The following is a 20,677-nucleotide window of genomic DNA, read 5'->3' as shown; positions in this document are numbered from 1 at the left end:
TTTGTCAATAACGCTATACTCTTCTCTGGGAACTTCGCCATCACTCATAACTTTTAGGGCATATATTTCCATTGAGAGAAAATATACAACAGAAAAAGCTATATAAATTTTACAATGCAATGCAAAGGCACTGATATCTCAGAGATTGTATTTGATGGAATGGGTAAAGTGAACTCTACCACACTGCAATGTCATGTATCTTTCTATCAGTATTCAGAAAACATTCTTATTTCCATGCCATTAAGTAAATGCTTATTGAGTACTTATGTATTAATCAGCATTGAACCACTGATATAGCAATCAAGAAGAAACAAATAGCCGAAACCGGTTTGGCTCAGTGGGTAGAGCATTGGTCTGGGGACGGAAGGGTCCCGGGTTTGATTTCAGTCAAGGGCATGCACATTAGTTGCGGGCACATTCCTGGTGGGGGGTGTGCAAGAGGCACCTGGTCAATGTTTCTCTCTCATTGATATTTCTAGCTCTCTATCCCTCTCTCTTCCTTTCTGTGAAAAATCAATAAAATATATTAAAAAAAAGAAGAAGAGATAAATGGTAGTTCCCTCATGGGGATTAGAGTCAGGCATTCAGGAATAAAGTATTTGTGAGTAAAAGAATGTGGGAGTCATTAGTAGTCTTCACTCAATATTCTAGCTTTTTCTATCAGCCACGTAGTAGGATTACACTTTCCTACCCATCTGAAGTTTAATGTGGATATGTGTGTGTATGCACACTTATGTACACATACTTTATCCAATACGACATGGGATGGGAAGTTACATGTCACTATTTGGGTAAAGGATTTAGTAGTCATTGTACAATTTTCATGTTACTGGTTATCTTTATCACCACTAGCAACCTTGACACATAAAGTTGAAACTCCTCTCAGCCTGCAGACTTAAGTAAGAATGAGATAGTACAGAGCTGATCTACAATGCATGCATAATACAAGTAAAAAATACCCCATTTGTTATTTTAAGCCACTGATAGGTTTTATTTATTTTTATTTTTATTTTGTTTAAATTTCTTTATTGATTAAGGTGTTACATATGTGTCCTTATTCCCCCGTTTACCTCACCCCCACCCCCATCCACTGATAAGTTTTAATTGATTTTTACTAAACTGGTAAATTTCTACTAAAAAAGAAATTGATACCTATAAAAAGAATAATGTATCATGACTTAAAATGAGTGACCTTGGCTTAATCGACACAAAGAGAGAGGAAATTATGATAGGAAACAAAGGCGATGGCAACCTGTCTTACATAATTGAAGAGCATTTGGTGGAGATTTCACCCCGTACAAGTTTGCAATCATTCCACAGAGCTAATAAACATCTATCTTTAGAGAAAATTAGAATGTTAAATGTTAATTCTCTGTGTTGCCTGTTTAGCAATGGACTAGGAAAAAAAATGAAATGAGTTCAGAAAATAATTAGTTAGCATATAACTGGTAATTGAAGAGAATAAAGACAGTCTACAAATTCAGAGACTTGCAGCATAAAATAATAAAACAAGAAGACCTTCAGGGGCAAAGTTCATTAAAAACTTGGGCTACAGTAAAGAGCCATGCAAAAGTATGACCATTAAAACAACAACAACAATAACAAACCCATGATCATCACACCCACTGTTAAAAGCCTCAGAGTAGAAGTCAGCTGCCTAGCCATTCATTCCAATTGAACACATTGGCCATGAAGTAAGACACAAAGGATGTAGTTATGCAACTGACATGAAATAGACCCCAAATTCCATTATTCAGCTTAAAGTTATCATCTGAATAGGAAACCAAAGAAATATAGAAAAAGCAAAGGAATCTACCTTAAAAAGTGCCACTACTTTGACTAACATATAGGGAGTCTACCAAAGTCACATAGATAAGGAGCCAGCTACATTTTTTTTTGATAAAAGACTGTAAAAGCTTTAGGTTTTTTTTTTGTAAAATGACCCGTGTGCTATAACAGCCGCTCATCCTCCTAGGAGAGCATATTCTGCAATGATGTGACTAAGGAGGAAGATGGAAAAAAACATTTCCCAAAAGGATAAGCAAAGAGAATATGCATAGGGAATCCATGAACAGAGAAACCACTCCACCGAGCAGAATTATACCGAACCAAAGAACATACCCAATCACCAGGAAGTATTAATTCACATCAATGTTTGATCATTACCTTTAAACTGTGAGAGGGGTAAATATCAATAATTTGCTGTTTGATTTGTAGGTTTCTGGGCCAAGAAGGGCCATAGCCAGGCTGATGAAGAGACTACAGGGCCTCTTTTAGGGTCAGAAACACTGAGCTTACACAGCACCAGTTGCCATTTCTGTCTGGTTTCTTCTAGGTAGCGAATAACTGTGTTCTGCATGTAAGTGAGAGTCTGTATTACTCAGGCTTCTTCAGGGAAGAATGAACAATATAGTATGCATGTGCATGTGTGTAAGTGTGTATGTGTTTGTGTGTATGTGTGTGTATGTGTGTTTACATTCCTGTTGAAGCACATAAATGTTATTCCTTTTTATATAAACTTTTGTCTGCCTGAGCATTGAACTGCTAGTTAGAAACTGGACTAATGCCTGTGGATATCATCTTGTGGACATCATCTTTTATCTATTTAAAAAAAGATATCTTTTAAATGACTTTGTTATATTTTTATCTATCTATCTATCTATCTATCTATCTATCTATCTATTCATCAATATCCATTTTAAGGATCATGCTAGATATTTAGGAAGAGTTGAAGTTCATACAAAGACAGTCTGTAGTCAGAATTCCTTCCTCCTCAGAGGAGGCCATTCTGTGTTTCATTAAGGCCTGTCAATTGATTGGATGTCAACCACCCACCACATTATGGAGGGTGACTGCTTTATTCAAAGTCCACTGATTTAAATATTAATCTCATCCTAAAATCACCTTCACAGAAACATCCAGAATAAATTTTGAGCAAGCATTTAGGTATAATGGCCCAGTTAAGTTGATACAAAAAGTTAACTATCACAGAGCCATATGAGTATTTGATGACAAGAGGGAGGCACTGGCCACAAATATTCAATGTTTTCTTTGTGGCTCCTATGCACCATTTTCATATCTCCTTCTCTGACTGCTTCTGTCATCCTCCTTCACTGATCAGGGCCATGGTAAGTACCATCTACCTACCCAGTTCCACTTTCCCGCCCTCAAGCCGTATGGAGCTTTGTGATACTCAAGAAATTAGATGATGTGTTTGACCGGTGAATTGTGAGTAGATGTATCACATGTCACTTCTAGCTGGAGCTTTAACAAGCTAGGACAGGATTTAGCAAACTCTCTCTTTGTTACTTTATCTTGGTAATCATTAATGGTCCAGGGAGCATCTGCTGGGAATAGGGCAGTGAAGAACAGAATCCCTGGTTAAGTAGCAATTGCTACATGGTATGCAAGAGAAGGAACCCTTGCTATCTTAAGCCACAGAAATGGCTGGGATATTTGTTCCACAGCATAATCTATTCCATTTTTCCAAACATAATGTATGACAAGAGGAAAGTTATCTTAGGACGAGAAGTCATATGAAATATTTAAAACATAGAGATTGGGCCCTAGCCCGTTTGACTCAGCAGATAGAGCATCAGCCTGTGAACTGAAGGGTCCCAGGTTCGATTCTGTTCAAGGGCACATGCCCAGGTTGTGGGCTCAATCCCCAGTGGGGAACTTGCAGGAGATAGCCGATCCATGATTCTCTCTCATCATGGATGTTTCTGTCTCTCTCTCTCCCTCTTCATTCCTCTCTGAAAAAAAAATACACACACACACACAGAAATTATGTTTAGAAAAACTGATATTGAATCCTGAGACTATTCCTTTAAAGCTGTTTGACCATAGTAATAATTAATCAATTAATCTGATCATTAGTTTTATTTATGGATAAACTGGAGACAATTATTCATTTACTAAACTTCTATTACATGCCATGCATTATTATAGGCACTGGGAAAATAAAAATTCATGCAATATGTTCTGAGTAAAAAATTATATCTATTGACAAAATATACAGTATAACATTAGTCCACCACTGTAGATAGTCAATGAATGTTTCTGATTTCCTTTGAGAGCTTATTTTAATGTAGAGCGATCCTAATCTTAACTGTTAACAGTGCTGATACCACCTGCTAATAAGTAGTTAAAAAACACACACACTTCAATGCCCAGCTGGTGTTTCTCAGTGGTTGATCATCGACCCTGGCACCAAGAGGTTACTGGTTCAATTCCCACTCAGGGCACATGCCTGTGTTTCAGACTCAGTCCCTGGTGGGGTCAGACAGATGGCAGCCCATCAATGTTTCCCCTCTCCTCATTGTTCCTATCTCCCCCTCCTCCTTCCTGTCTCTGTAAAAATGAATTTAAAAATTCTATTTTAAAAAATTTATTTTTCCTTGAATCAACATAAATGCCAAGAACCAGTCACACACTTTTGTTAAATTGCCTGTTTGCTTACAAATGCCAAATTCATCACAAGTCTCCAGGGGGGAGAGATTACTTCCCAGCAGGCAGTGGTGCTTACTGGGGAGAATGCCTTCTTCCCTATGGCCTCTACATTGTACATAATGTTCTCTTCTCTTCATCTGTCCTCAGTAAACATGACCCAGATAAACAAAAGGAAAAATACAAATCCTATGTAATTGACCTAATATGCAAATTGACCAAATGGCAAAACCACTGGTCATTATGATGCTTACTGACTACCAAGGGGAAGATGCTCCATGCAGGAGCTGCCCCCTGATGATTAGTGCGCTCCCACAGGGGAAGTGCAGCTCAGCCAGAAGCCCTGAGACAGGCTCACAGCTAGTGAGTGCAGCAGTGGTGGTGGGAGTCTCTCCCACACCTGCAACTGCACTAAGGATGTCTGATGGCTGGCTAAACAATCAGTTGGACATCCCTTGAGGCCTCCCAGACTGCATGAGAGATAACCTCCCCCCATCCAGTACATATATTTCGTGCACTGGGCCTCTAATAGAAAAATAAATGTATAAAATAAATAATATAATTAGTGATAAAGAAAAAGTCAAAATAATATGAGAAGAGCACTGTCAACTGTATAGAATGAATATTTTGTCACTCTAATATTTGGGTGTTGAAACCTAATCTGCAATGTAATGGTGTTTGGAAGTAGGGACTTTGGAAGTCACTTAGGCATCAGTGTCCTTATAAAAGAGAATGCTGAGAGCTTTCTTACACCTTCCTCCATGTGAGGACACAGAGAAATGAGTGTCTATGGAGCAGGAAGCAGGTGCTCACTAGAGATCAAATCTTCTGGCCCTTGATCTTGAATTTCCCAGCCTCCCATATGGTAAAAAAAATAAATAAATAAATGCTTATTTTCCAATCCACCCAGTCCTTGGGATTTCATTATAGCATCCCAAAGGGACCAAGACTATATATATATGATTAGTAAACATTAAAAAATAAAAATGGAATCATGCCCCTAGATTGCTGGATAAAAACTTTCTAGATCAGCATCTATTACTCCAATATTTTGTTTACAGGAACTGATTCTATGAAAATAGTGAAGGATGTCTACAAAATATGTAGCATGCTCATCCCAGCACTGTTTCTAGCTACATAAATTGGATACAAAATAATTTTAATTCTAGAATAGCAGTTAAATAAATCAAGATAAAGCCTACCAACACACACACACACACACACACACACACACACACACACACAGCCCTTAAAAATATTGCAGGCATTCCTATTAAGAAATACAAGAAATGTAATAAATGGTAGACTGAAAACTGAGATTACATGCACAGAGAAAATATCTGAATAAACATGCTTCAATAATAATGAAGGTTATGCTTGATAAAAGAGTATCAAGAGTGTTCAGATTTTTTAAATTAAATTAAAATTTATTTTTCCATCACCATTTATCCCCTCTATGCCCTCTTCCACCTCTCCCTATCAACCTCGCCACACTATTACCCAAATCCATGAGTTAATGCTCTTATTTTCTTTTATGCTCAATGATTATTTATTCTTTGATATTTCCAAAATGAGTGTGCATTGCTATCATAAAATAAATTTAATAAGAAAATAACCAATTTAAATGAAATTTAGCTTATATCAGCAATATGGCTGGTGTTGACCATTAAAGAATATTATCCAACTTGTAGCCTGTACTAGAGGTAAGAAAATATATATTTGTTAATGGCTGATAGCATTGGTTTTACCAATAAAAATCACAGACTACATTTTTTAAGTTGCAAAGAAAGATGTCATGATTATACAAAGAAATACTAGTTTCTTCCAAAGGGTAGCAAGAATGCAAAATATGTATGTCAATTCTGTTCATGGTAAAATAGAGATGAAAGGATTCTAGCCCTTTTTTCTTTGGAATTATTTGTTGAATGGATGACTTTCTAACATGTTATTAAAGCCTCTTTGGGCAGTCAAAAATGAATTAGTAGCAAAGGGCATATTGATTAAAAAATAATTTCTATCATTGTAACTGAATAATGCCTTTTTCCTATAAGTGGGAAGTACTCAGAGGCATCCTTTTGACATATTACAGTTCACATTAGTGTTCTATGAAGAACTGGATTTCTGTCTAATCACTGGGAGAAGAGGTATGTGTTTTAGATCACTTTGTACTCGTTTTTAAAAAAGAAAATGTCTCTGCCAGGCTGGTGTATCTCAGTGGCTCAGCATCAACTTATGAACCAGAAGGTCATGATTTGATTCCTGTTCAGAGCACATGCCCCGGTTGTTGGCTAGAACCTCTGTAAGGGGCATGCAGGGGGAAGCCAAACAATAATTCTCTCTCATACTTGCTATTTCTCTCTCTCTCTCTCTCTCTCTCTCTCTCTCTCTCTCTCTCTCTCTCTATCTCTCTCTCCCTTCCTTTCTGAAATCAGTAAAAATACATATTTTTAAAAATAAATAAAAAATGTCTCAGGGGAGGGGAACTTTTCATTCATTTATTTATTTATTATTATTTTATATTTTATTGATTTTTTACAGAGAGGAAGGGAGAGGGATAGAGAGCTAGAAACATTGACCAACCTGCCTCCTTCACATTCTGGGGATGTGCCTGCAACCAATGTACATGCCCTTGACCAGAATCCAACCTGGGACCCTTCAGTCCACAGACTGACGCTTTATCCACTGAGCCAAACCTGTTTCGGCTTTTCATTTATTTTAATGTTGTTGTTTTTTTCTCTAAGCATTTAAGATAAATAATTTTTCTTTATAAGTAGACCTGAACATGCATGACTTCAAATGTTTAAAAGAAAAATAAAATGTAGTAAAAATATTTATTTTAAGACCTATAACTCAAGTAGTGTAATTAAGAACTTTCTTTTTGTTTCACTATATAACTTTTATGGGTTTTGTGGCAACCTTCTAGAGGGCATGCTCTGTGATGAGGTATAAAACTTCTTCAGAATCCTGTTCACACACAATCACCATTGCCTGAAAATATTAAGATACTGTGCACTCCATATCATGCACCCCTTTGCTCTTTTATGTGTCACATAAAAGAAAGTATGCTAAAGTTTAAACTATTTTGCACTATTATAAGATCAGCTTCAATTTTAGAGTTGGAAATTTTCAAGAAAATGTATAATCAGAAATGATGAAATTCGCAAATTCGTGATACAGAAGTGAGTGCATATAAAAAAGGGCATATTTGAAGCAATCTCTATTTAAAACTACATTAAATATCTACCTAATTAAACAATAGCTAATATTTATTGTACATTTACTCTGTGTGGAAGTATTTTTATTAGATTTAAAATTAATTATTATAAAAATGTGTAGGAATTTGAAAAAAATCCTTGGTGTATGGATGCAAATATAGTGTACTAAGATTAAACTACATAAGAAAATTGACTAAAATTTTAATAGTTCTAGGTTAGAATTAACCTAGAACTATTCCTCAATTTCTCAAATGTTCCATAACAGGCTTATAATCCTATCTAATAAAAGAGTAATATGCAAATTGACTATAACTCCAAGACACAAGATGGTTGTCCCCATATGGACACAAAATGGCCACCACAAGATGGACTGCAGGGGAGGGCAGTTGTGGGCAGTTAGGGGTGACCAGGCCAGCAGAGGAGGGCAGTTAGGGGTGACCAGGCCAGTATAGGAGGGTAGTTAGGGGTGACCAGGCCTGTAGGGGAGGGCAGTTGGGGGTTACCAGGCCTGCAGGGGAAGGCAATTCTGGAGGACCAGGTAGCAGGGGAGGGCATTTAAGAGCAATCAGGCTGGCTGGCGAGCAGTTTGGAATTGATCAGGCTGGCAGGGGAGTGGTTAGGGGTGATCAGGCTGGCAGGCAGAAGCAGTTAGAGGGAGAGGCAGGTGAGTGGTTGGGAGCCAGCAGTCCTGGATTTGAGAGGGATGTCCAACTGCCTGTTTAGGCCCGATCCCAGGATTAGGCCTAAACAGGTGATCAGACATCCCTCAAGGGGTCCCAGGTTGGAGAAAGTGCAGGCTGGGCTGAGGGGCAACTCCCCGCCACACCCGTGAATGAATTTCATGCACCGGGCCTCTAGTTTCTTTTATAATTTCAAACAATCAACAAATGTTTTTGTTTTGTTTTGTTTTGTTTTTAAATAATAACTTTACATTTGAAATGTTTTTAAAAAATTTATTCCATCATTTTTCCACATTTTTATTTCAGAGACAAACTGTTTTTTCAAAGGTAATACTAATATAGTCAAAGCAACTTAGAGAATCTTTCTGTACTTAAAGCTATTAATTAAATTCATTAGTAATTAGTCATTAGTAAGCCTTTGTTAAGAAGCTACAATAATCAAAACAGTATGATTCTGACACAAAACGGACACAAAGGTCAATGAAAAAGAATAGTGAGCCCAGAAATAAACGCTGCTTATATGGTCAATTAATCTATGACAAAAGAGGCAATGATATACTGTCGGGAAATGGAAGTCTGTTGAATAAGTGGTGTTGGGAAAACTGGGCAGATAAGCCCCCCCAAAAGAAGAAGAAGAAAAAAGGAAGAAGAAGAAGAAAAAGAAGAAGAAGGAGGAGGAGGAGGAGGAGGAGGAGGAGGAGGAGGAGGAGGAGGAGGAGGAGGAGGAGGGGGAAAAGGGAAGGAAGGAAGGAAGGAAGGAAGGAAGGAAGGAAGGAAGGAAGGAAGGAAGGAAGGAAGGAAGAAAGAAAGAAAGAAAGAAAGAAAGAAAGAAAGAAAGAAAGAAAGAAAGAAAGAAAGAAAGAAAGAAAGAAAATTGGACCACATTCTTACATCATATACAAAAATAAATTCAACATAAAGACTTAACTCTAAGGCCTGAGACCAAAAAACTCCTAGAAAAAAATATATAGTCAGTAAACACTTTGACATTGATCTTAGCAATATTTTTGTGGTTCTGCCTCTTCGGGTAAGGTCAACAAAAGCAAAAATGAACAAGTGGGACTTCACCAAACTAAAAAGCATCTATACAGTGTAAGAAACTATCAACAAAACAAGACCACATACTATTTGGGAGCTGACATTCTCAAATGATATAGCTGATTAGGAGTTAATATCCAAAATATATAAAACACCCATACAATCCAACATGAAAAAATATAAAACCCAAACAGTATGATTTAAAAGATAAACACAGGACCTGAATAAACATTTTTTTTTTCAAAGAAGACATGCAGGTGACCAACAGACATGTGAAAAGATGCTCCACATCACTGATCATCAGGTCAACGCAAGTCAAAACCACAATGAGATACTACCTCATACCTGTCAAAATGGCTATTATAAAAAGTAAACAAACAGAAACCCTTCTAAGAAAGGTAAGAGTTTCATGTGTAGGTTAAATGAAACCCTCTTGCACTGCTGAAGGGAGTGGAGGGATGTGTGAAAAGGGGGAAGGGAAATAATAGATACAAATCTCCAGCTCTAAAATAAATAAGCCATGGGATGCAGTGTACATCACAGAATATAGCCAATACTACCATAACAACTTTGCAGAGTAACAGATGGTTACTGGACTTACTGTGGTGAACACATCATGAGGTATATAGTGAGGTCTAATCACTATGCTTTACAACTGAAAGTAATATAATACTGTGTAGGTTAAATGAAACCCTCTTGCACTGCTGAAGGGAGTGGAGGGATGTGTGAAAAGGGGGAAGGGAAATAATAGATACAAATCTCCAGCTCTAAAATAAATAAGCCATGGGATGCAGTGTACATCACAGAATATAGCCAATACTACCATAACAACTGCAGAGTAACAGATGGTTACTGGACTTACTGTGGTGAACACATCATGAGGTATATAGTGAGGTCTAATCACTATGCTTTACAACTGAAAGTAATATAATACTATATGACAAACATACATTAATTTAAAACATTAAAATTTTCTCAGGGAAGGGCTGAGGAAATAAGCATGTTAATGATCCTAATCACTCAGGACTGAGACTCTGATGAAGTGAAGAGGAACATACACAGTTAACAAGAAGAGGAATATGTACATAATTAAGGTAGATTATGACATAGGTGTTAGGAGGAGAATTTGAAATGTGGTTGAGGGATGAATAACAGAGAAAGGAAGTAGTGTGGTCAGTTATCTTGGTAAGCATAATTTAAGCAGTTCTTGAAGCAAATTTTTAACACCTATGTGAAGAGTGGGAAGTGAGAGTGTGACAAAAATGAACTCCATTATTGAGCCCCTACCATTTTAGATATTGAGTTTGGTACTAAAAATATACTGAATACAAAAATAAAAATAGTCCATTCTCTTGTGGAATTTCTCATAAATTGGCAAAGGGCATTGACAGTTCTGTAGAGATTGTTGAATGGTAAAAATAGGCTATGTTGGGAGGGGGGAATTGAGAGTAGGAAGATAAAGAAGGCTTGTTTTATTCTGATTTTAATTGATTGAATTTTTCCAGGATAAAGTTAACATAAGCATCTTTGGTTTTGCTTGTGTGTAAAGAACAGGAAAATCAAGAAATGTAAAGCAGGAATGAATAACTGATTTAATAAAGTTGGTAAAAAATATAAAGTATTAGGATTAAAATCTAATATTTTAATATATAAAAATAGACTATCTATCTAGAGAGATTATGTAAAGTCTAAAGAAGAAGAAAAAATGGTGCTCACATCAAATAGCCTCATCTTTCTAGAAAGTAATAGAAAGTTGTTTCATTTAAATCTGAGAAAGTCTGGGAATATTTACATTAAAGAAGAATAGAGATTTTTGAACCATGAAAGGACTGGGACATTTTAAGTAGCTTAATTCCACTCAGGACCAGGCAAGTCACACAGCATGAACATGTTGAATGTCATTGCTGTCAGCAAACAGGCACTATCCTTGCCTGCATGGAGCATTTGAGCTAGGGACATACATAGAAAACAACCAAATAATTATACAAATAAACATGAACTTGGCCATTGGCAAGGTAAGCATGGCAGGAGATAATGCTGATAGGAAACAAGAGGGTTAGAGAGGAGCCAGTGCAATTGGCTGATGGATTCAGGGAGGCAAATAACACTAAACATGGCATCTGGTAGGCCAAAATGATAAAGACACAGGGGGATAAATGATGAGTTCCGTAGGAGTGGAATAAGTGGGAATATATGTATAGATGAGGCCAGAAAGCAAGCTTTCTCATTTTTACCAGCAGCAGAATAGTTATGAGAGACATAGTGATTCCAGGCAAAAATGCAACATGTGCACTTTGAGGAGAAATGGAGCCAGGTGCATACATAGACCCCACTCTCATCAGTGAGAGCTCGCCTATGACAAGGTTCCAGCAATTAACCATATTAATTCACAGTCTACTCCAATGCACTTTAAGTCACACAGGAGACGATTTTTCTTTCTCCTTTTATAAAATAGTTACGGATGTTGTACTCACATACATTTAGTCAATTAGAGTTTCCAGCTCATGTGGTCTTGCTCTCCCTGGGTGATCTTGCAGCCTCACAAGACAGAGAACCATGTCTAGGAAAGAGATGAAATTGAACTTGGCATTACACTTAAGGAAGTTAGAAAATAACTCAAGCAAAATTATTTGAAATTAAAATCCACCTAATGGAGTAACCAGAGGGAACAATTTATGTTTCTATATATTTATCCAAGTGTACATTCATTTTATAGTGTGTCCTGCTTGAGGCTTTTCCAAGAATACAAAAGGCTTTGTAAAATATGATAGCAATCATAATATTTAGTTCTGGATAAATAGCTTGCTTTAACGAATTTTTCTTTCTATTGAACTGCACAGCAATATTTTTCTATAAAGAAAAAAGTATATACCAACTGCTAGTATGGCCTCATTTTTCTTTGCACACTCTATTTTAGTCAAATGAATGTATCCCTCATTCCTGATCATGCTTGGCTTTTCATTCCTTTTATGGCATTGTTCATTCTATCTTATCTGTCTGAAACACCACTATATTTGTTCTTTCCCATTTACCTCACAACAGACTTAAAGTGATTATTTAATACCCAGCTCAAATATCACATTTTCCATCAAGTCTGTCAATCAAAATTAATCTCTACCTCATCTATATCCCTACCATCCACTGCTTGTCATTTGCTATGAAACTTATAACCAGTGTTTCTAATTCCATCTGCCTGCCTTTGAGCTTTGAAAACAGGCAGAATGTTTTATCTGTGAGGATGTTTTTGTTTTTTTCTTAAACTCCATCTAACCTGTGTACATAACATATTCAAATATAATGTACAATTGTTCCTTGCTCTATTGTGGAGTAAATATGCCATTTAGTATTGCTATCGTCAGGGATTTTCACTATACCAATCTGATTTTTTTTTTTCAATGAGAATACTTTCTGTTTTGTTTGTTTGGTTTTTGCTTCCAGAGCATCATTCTCTCTACTTTTCTGCCCTCAATTGATTACCTGTAGTCTCCTTTGAAGTTTTCTCATTTTTCCAGCCTTGTCATACATAATACATGTACCATGGCTTACATCATGAACATCTCCTATTTTCTTATTTTCTATTATACTAACTTTTTTTGAGATCTAATCTAGGTTTATGACTTTAAATATCATCATCTATACACCAGGGACTGTCAAACTTTTGTATTAGGCCAGATCTCTGCATGAACACAACATTTATGAGCAATCATCTACTCTATAGACCCACTTCGATGCAAATAGACAATATACAATTAGAATATCCTAAAGCCCTCCCAATACCAATTTTCTCCTCCTGTAATTTCTTCTAAGAAAAGAGAAAATGTATCTTATTGTTTTTTTTTCATTCCAAAAAACTTCCAGTCATTTTGACTCCACACTTTTTCCCATACCCCATATCAAGTAAATCAACAAATCTTAGCTGCTAACTTCAAAATATATCCAAAATGGACCTAAAATATGACCACTTTTCCATCTCTGTCTTAAAATTCTGACTTAGTTCATAAAGTTAAATCATGGTGAACTCAGAATTATTATAATTACTTTTTGTGAATTCTAAAGTAGAACATTTTCTACAATATTATTATTAGTAATACCTAAGCATAGGCTATTCATATTTGACTAATTTATAAAGCTAGGAAAAAGTTAGATTCTAATAATGAAGTTAATAATGACAACTGTACAACCAAGCATTTTTGAGCACTTATTATACCTCAGATACTAATATCAGTGATAACCTATATTAATTCATTAATTTGCAAATAATTCTGTGTGGGTGAAACTATAATTATCTACACCTAAAAATGGAAATGGAAATAGAGAGATTAAGTAATTTGCATAAGGACACACAGCTAGTAATTCAGAAAATGATGTGCCAATCTAGGCAGCTTTGAGACACAAAAAGTACATTTTTATTAAAAGTATTTTCTTTTTTCCTCTGTTTTACTGAGATACTAGTAGCTCTGTGCACAAATCCGTGTGCCAATAGCTTGCCAGTAGCTTGCTGGCACCTTCTAGTAGCTCTCTACCTGCTGCCCTGCCCTCCTGTAGCTCCCCCAACCCAGACCCCCCTCATAACTTGATGCCCTGCCCCTTCCTGTAGCTCTCCACCACCAGCTTGTAACCAGCAGTTCACCACTGCTCTCCTGTAGCTCTCTGCTGCCCGCTTATAGCTCACTGCCCCACTCTCCTGCTGATCCATGATCCTGTCATTACATCATCGGTCATTACACTTCACAGCATAATGACCATTAACATATTAAATCTTTATTATATAAGATAACTGATATATAACACTACCTAAGTGTAAGTTGCACAACATAATTTGATATGCATATCTATTAAAATGGTTACCACAGTAAGTTTAATTAGCATCTATTATTTCACAATTGTTATAATTTTTTTCTTGTAATGAGTGAGGACGTTTAAAATATACTACCTTGGCAACTTTCAAATATACAATAAAATATTGTTAATTCTAGCCAGTATGTTGTGCCTTACTCCCCAAAATACAACATTTGAAGATAACACAGCAGAATGCCAAAAGGCAATCACTCTTACACCTAGCTGAGAGTGTTCAGGGACTATCTGGAAGCCTAATAATGCATTTAAAAATAGAGTACCTGATACTATGGTAACATCTTCAGGTCCTGCTTACTTTTCCTTCACCAATTACTTAAGAAACATTCAGTCTCCACTGTAATTCACTCCTCTTTGCCACCACTTCCATGGACTGACTCATTATAATAGTGGAGAGCAGGAGCAGTAATCACTGTGATTACCAAGAGCCAATAACATGGTTATGACAAACATCAATCAAATTAGGAGTGCCACTGCTTGAGTCACTTAATAAGAATTGCTTGCTTGAGAATGTTCCATCAGTGGTGATTGTGCTTTGGCAGAAGGGGGCGAAGATGAAGGAACAGGCAGGCCTACAGCCTCCTCCAGTTCTGACAATGTGTTTCCTTCTGTTAAACAGCTCTTCTGGCAGGAAAAGAAAAAGGTAATCTCCCTCTGACTTCTCTTCCTTGGGATGAGAGTAACACGATGATTATGAACTGTCTCATGAAAACGTTCCAGGAGAAGGGTGAGGAAACCTACAGATAATTCACTCTACATGACAATAAACCAAGGCGGTGTTTTAGGATTTGCCTGTCCCACACCGGAGAAGAAGCTGGGAACAAACCATTATAAGCATGATCACAGCAATAGGGAGCATAAGGTTGGACATATACAATGTGCCTGGTATGATCTTAAATGCATTACCTGATTTATGTTGATTCTGTGTTGTACCAATTGGCTTGGAGGTAAGGCACCTTAGGTACATAAGCATGATGTCCCTGAAAATATATTCTCTAAGTGAGGCAGACTTGAGGAAATTGAGGAAAAAAGAAGTTAAATGATGGTCTCAGATAAAATGATTAATATCAGAGCTGAATAACTTCCAACTGGCATGCTACCTTTCTTCTCACCTGGCTTTTCTCCCCACCACTTTCTCCCTCACTGTGTGTCTTTATCCTTAAACTAGAGGCCTGATGCATGAAATTTGTGCACTCTGTGGGGATAGAGGGGGGGCGGTCCCACAGCTGGATCTGCACCCTCTCGCAGTCTGGAAGGCCCTAGGGAATGTCCAACTGCCGACTTAGGCTGACTTAGGGGGGCACCTAAACCAGCAGTTGGACATCCTTAGTGTTGCTGGAGAGGCTGGAGAGGCTCCTGCCACCTCCACTGCGCTTGCTGTGAGCCTGGCTCAGGGCTTCTGGCTGAGTGGTGCTCCCCCTGTGGGAGCTCACTGACCACCAGGGGACAGCTTCTGCATTGATTGTCTGCCCCCTGGTGGTCAGTGCACATCATAGCGACTGGTTGTTCTGCCATTTGGTCAATTTGCATACAGAATGGAGATAACTACGCAATTGTATAAATTTCAAGTTTTTCTCCAGCTAACGATTTTATCTTGCAGATGCATGTTTTAGAGGCTATCTAGAATTGAGAAAATTATACAACTCTACTGAGGGTGAGTCAGTCGGTGGCTGCATAAGGTTGGGACACATAGAAAAAATATCATCAAAATATTAAAATAGTGATCTTATAATTACACAGTGCTGTATAAACCTGCTTATGGTATAATAGCAAGAAAAAGGGGAACTTTAAAAATGACATATATTCTGTAATTATGTATATACTATATATGTGTCCACATACAAGAATAAGATGGAAGAACATGGGACAATTTTCTCATGATTTCTTGAATACAGTATAAGACTGAGTAATACATTTTATATTGAACAATTCATATTTTAAAAATTGTTTGATAGAAAATTTGAAATTGGAACATAATTTTTAAAGATGATTTTTAAATTGATTTTAGAGAGAGGAATGGAGAGAGAGGGAGAAATATCAATGTGAGATAAACATCAATCAGCTGCCTCTTGCACACCCCCTGCTGGGAAATGAGCTCACAACTCAGGCATGTGTCCTAACTAGGAATTGAACACTGGACCTCTTGGTGCATGGGTTGATACTTAACCATTGAGCAATACTGACTGGGTGAAAATGTAATATAATTTTTTATAAATAAATGGCATAATGACACTTCTGAAATTCACAGAGATGCTGCAGTTTCAGTGGTCACATAAATGTAACCAAACATTTTGTCCTTAATGCTTGTTATAAAAGACTATTGAGATTCACTTTAAATGAGCAATGGGGGGATAAGGACTCATATATAATACCGTAATCTATAAAGAAAAAAATAAAAATAAATCACTTTAAGTTGTTATATCCTCTTTTCAAAACTATAAATCCACATGCCAGTTAGTAATTAGTTTTTAACACTCTAGTTTTCCCTAAAAAATAATCTTACTATATATAAGAGATTAGTAGCCTAAAAAAAAAAGAAAAGTGATCTTACTCATTCATTCAGCATATACTATTTAAATACTGTTAGGCACTATTTTAAGACCTGAGGATTTAACAGGAAGTCAAAAGTTAGTTTGTAGCTAGCTTTGGATCTGTAACAGTCAAGAGTTTGAAGTTAATTCTATGGAAAGGGAAAGGTCAAGAAAGGATCTGGAACAAATTTGTAGAGAAAAGTGGCAGAGCCTTGTTCCTGTGGCAGTTCTCTGAGTAAATGTTTTCAGGAAAAAAATGTTACAGAAAGCAATTTAGACATAGTTTTCCAACTCTTATTCTTTCACTCAATCATCTTATCATCAGAAAATCTGTTCCAGTGAAAGGAAAACGTCATGAAGGCTGGGATTTATTTAATTCGCCACTGTATCTCCAGCACAAAGAATGGTCCCTGTGCTGTGTCCATGAGGATCCAAATAAAGTTTAATTCATGCTAGGTTACCCTGATATAAAAATGAGTATGACTTGGTTTACCTCCATAGGATATTAATTCAGGTGGCTACTTATAGTCATTTATAAAGCATACACTAGGTATCAGACATGTAATATATACTATTACTATAAACTTATCATAGCTTTATCACTTTTTTCTTGACCTCACCATGTCTCAGCTTCCTCATCTGTAAAATGGTAATAATGATTACCTATTGTGGTTGTTTTGAGAAGTAAACAAAAATATATTAGTACAGGCATATCTCAGAAATATTGCAGGTTAGATTTCAGACTACCACTGTAAAATGAATCACAATACAGTGAGGTTCATGATTTTTTTCCCCAGTGCACACAAAGTTATATTTATACTATCCTATAGTCTAACTGTGCAACAGCATTATGTCTACAAAAGCAAGGTGCATAGCTGAAATGAAAATAATTCATTCCTAAACAATGTTAACCACTATCTGAGCCTTCAGCAATTCATAATCCTTTTGCTAGTGGCTGGTCTTCAAGTTGTAAAAAGCAAAATATCTGTGAAGCGAAATGAAGTGAAGCACATAATAAATTGAAGTCTGCCTATATATGAAAAGTACTTACGGAAGTGCCTGGACTCATAATATGTACCAGAGACATATATGGAAACATACTGTTACTGGAAGGTCATGGTAACACTTTGAAAAAGCTTTTATCTCTACTGCACCAAGAAGCAAACAGATGCATGGTAGCTAAGCAATTTCATCAAAGGCCTGCTGTTCATTTAGAAGTGTTTCTCCAATCCTCCCATCCTGTTCATGCCCTTGCCTACATTCCTAGATCAGACCCTAGTCACTTCCTGCTTAGACATTGTCAGTAACTAGTTTCCTCATCTCCCTTTTTCTTGTTTTATCTCTCATCCTTTAATGATCATATTTTTAAGTACATATCAAACTATATTATTTTCCTCTGTTTAAAAAATCCAAATGACTCTATATTGCTTGTATAAAAAACACCAGGTTTCTTAGAAGACCATTGCATGCTTTTAATTTCATATTAAAATATTTCATTTATTAATGTTCCAACATTGTAGTCAAAACACTAGACAATTAAACTAAGATCAGATACCCCCAAAATCAGGCAGTTCTGGGTTTCAGTCACTAGTGGTCAAGCTGCTAATTGTGCAATGGTCTGCATGCTGTTTACTTATTTAATGCTTAGCAACTCATTTGAAAGACGTGGATGACAGCATTTAATGCATAATTTTTGTGCACATAAAAATCACAGTATATGATAGTTATTATTATCATTACCTTTGGTGCAAGATCAACACTAGACATGCTGAAGAGATCACATATGAACCAGAGAACCCAAGTGTAAAAAGTGGATTGAAACAAAGAATAAAATTGGCTGGAGTCAATCAATGACAGGATTTCAGAGTTTGATTGCTAAATTAGTATAATTTGTGTGATGATACAATTCAATTATAAAAGGAGTATTTCATTATTTTTTACTCTTTTAAATAAATAAAAACATAAACATGACATAACTTAAGAGAAAAAACACACACAAATAAGTTATATTATTGTATGGATCTGAAGAGGTTTGTAATGAATTTAGAAGTAATAAATAGAAACATTATATACCCTAATTCTAACTCAAAATATTAAGAAGAATTACTGTGTGATTTTATAGCTCTCCAAGAATATGCTTTCCTACTAATGAGTACTCTCATATAGATTTTACGCATGCTTATGTTAAATATAGGTTAATTGACAGATATTTTGAAATGCTTGGAGTGATTAATCAAGGCTGTTTCATTTAGTGATGAGAGATATTCACAAAATTTCAAGATTTCAAGTTTAGTTGCATTTAGTTTATAAGCATGAATACTCATTTGAACTCAAGGAAATATTTTGGGCACACAGAAGCTAAATGGTGATATTATGAAACACAAACCTAGCGTGAGTGACCTTGAGCTAACTTTCAGGTATCTTTAGACTAATTTTCAGTGTTAGCTGAGGTGTAGTTTCACTTGTTTTAACCTAGATAAACTCATGCTATTTAAGATCACGTTTTTAGTATTCATTTATCCAAGTGGTCACTAAATATCCACCAAGTACCAAGTAGTATGCAAAGTGCTAAAAATAAAATAAGTAGTATAACTTTTTTCTCTGATTTTACTGACTTCATATTCTAATACGAAAGAGATACATAAAATATAAACACAGTATTGATTTGTGATATTATGTGTACAGAATCAAGAAGGACACCACATGGCTATATGAGTTCAGTGTCAAGAAGCAGATACCAAGATGGTAATAGACATTTAATCAACTTATTAGGGAAAATGCCTGTAAATGATAAAGGTAAAATATTCAAGAGAAAGAAAGACTGTCAGACTACAGAAGTCTAACAGGTGTGAAGGACAGTGGAAGGTCATAAGATTGGACAGAAGTATCAGGAGCAGCAGCACCATTCTAAGAAAGGTTGAACAAGACAGTGGGAAGTCCTTGAGCTATTGTCCATTACAGAAGTCCTGTGTATCATAGCAAAGGGCCTGTGCTAGTAGCAGTCATTGGCTGGGAGCAGCCCAATGGAAACAGCCTATCAGCAAAAGCCCTGGTGGATACTGAAAGCAACAGCTAGTGTTGTCAATCATCTATGCTCCCAGCAGAGAGCCTAGTGACATACTTTAATGGCCACACCAATAGAGTGCTCAATTTTACTTGTGGACAAGGATTTCAGAGGGTTTTGAAAGATGAGTAGGAAGCCACAGGGTGGACAAGATGGCCAAATGTAGTCCATGCAGGAACCAATGCAAAGACATAAGACAACATGGCAAGTGTTGGGGAGGTACAAATAGTGCATTAGGTGAGAGGACATGACCAAAGGTGCTGGCAGGCAATGCACCAACTGGTGAGACTAGAAAGGGGCAGGACTCCAATCACAGAGAGCCAGGCAAGTGCTACAAGGATATTTGGCTTCATTCTGAAGGTGAGATAGAGTCAGTGGAGGATTCATGCTGGGCAGAGACAGTGGGGGATGTGCACAGTGTATAATGAGTCCTGTGGTACAGAGCACCTTCAGAGGGAGAACCCCAGGAGGTGAAGGAGAGGGAGATACTAGTAGTAAAAACAAGATCATATCACACAGACGTGAGTCCTAATCCTAGCTGCACCACTTACAAACCAGGTGCCCAGTGAAGTCAATTAATGCTCCTGAACCTATATTACTAATTTTCTATATTGGGAATTACATACCTACTTGCTTCCTGGTGCCAGGAGGACCACAGGCGAAAGTGAATAGGAGCATGCTTAGGAGCTCAGGTGCGCAGAGCAGATAGAAACCTCTATTCATATCATTGCCTAAGTGTATGACCCTCCTCATATTTTATATATCCCCTCTATAAACCTCAGTTTCCCTCAGCGTCAAATGCCAGCAAAAACACACCTATCTCATGGAGGTTTTCCTTATAAGGTG

General features: G+C 36.8%; 1 protein-coding gene across 3 annotated transcripts in view; it reads right to left on the bottom strand.

The window, feature by feature from the left end:
- LRRC4C (leucine rich repeat containing 4C) overlaps window positions 1–20,677 on the bottom strand; it is a 907,789-nt gene that overhangs the window by 524,694 nt on the left and 362,418 nt on the right. For all 3 annotated transcript variants that reach the window (XM_084894507.1, XM_084894505.1, XM_084894509.1), the window contains exon 3: window positions 11,861–11,942. The gene's annotated coding sequence lies outside the window, so the exon portion shown is untranslated. The remainder of the gene's footprint in view (window positions 1–11,860; window positions 11,943–20,677) is intronic.

Source organism: Pipistrellus hanaki (genome assembly GCF_964339955.1).
Source record: "Pipistrellus hanaki genome assembly, chromosome: 9".
In the NCBI taxonomy this organism is placed as follows: Eukaryota; Metazoa; Chordata; class Mammalia; order Chiroptera; family Vespertilionidae; genus Pipistrellus; species Pipistrellus hanaki.
This window is presented reverse-complemented; position numbering and strand designations above follow the sequence as displayed.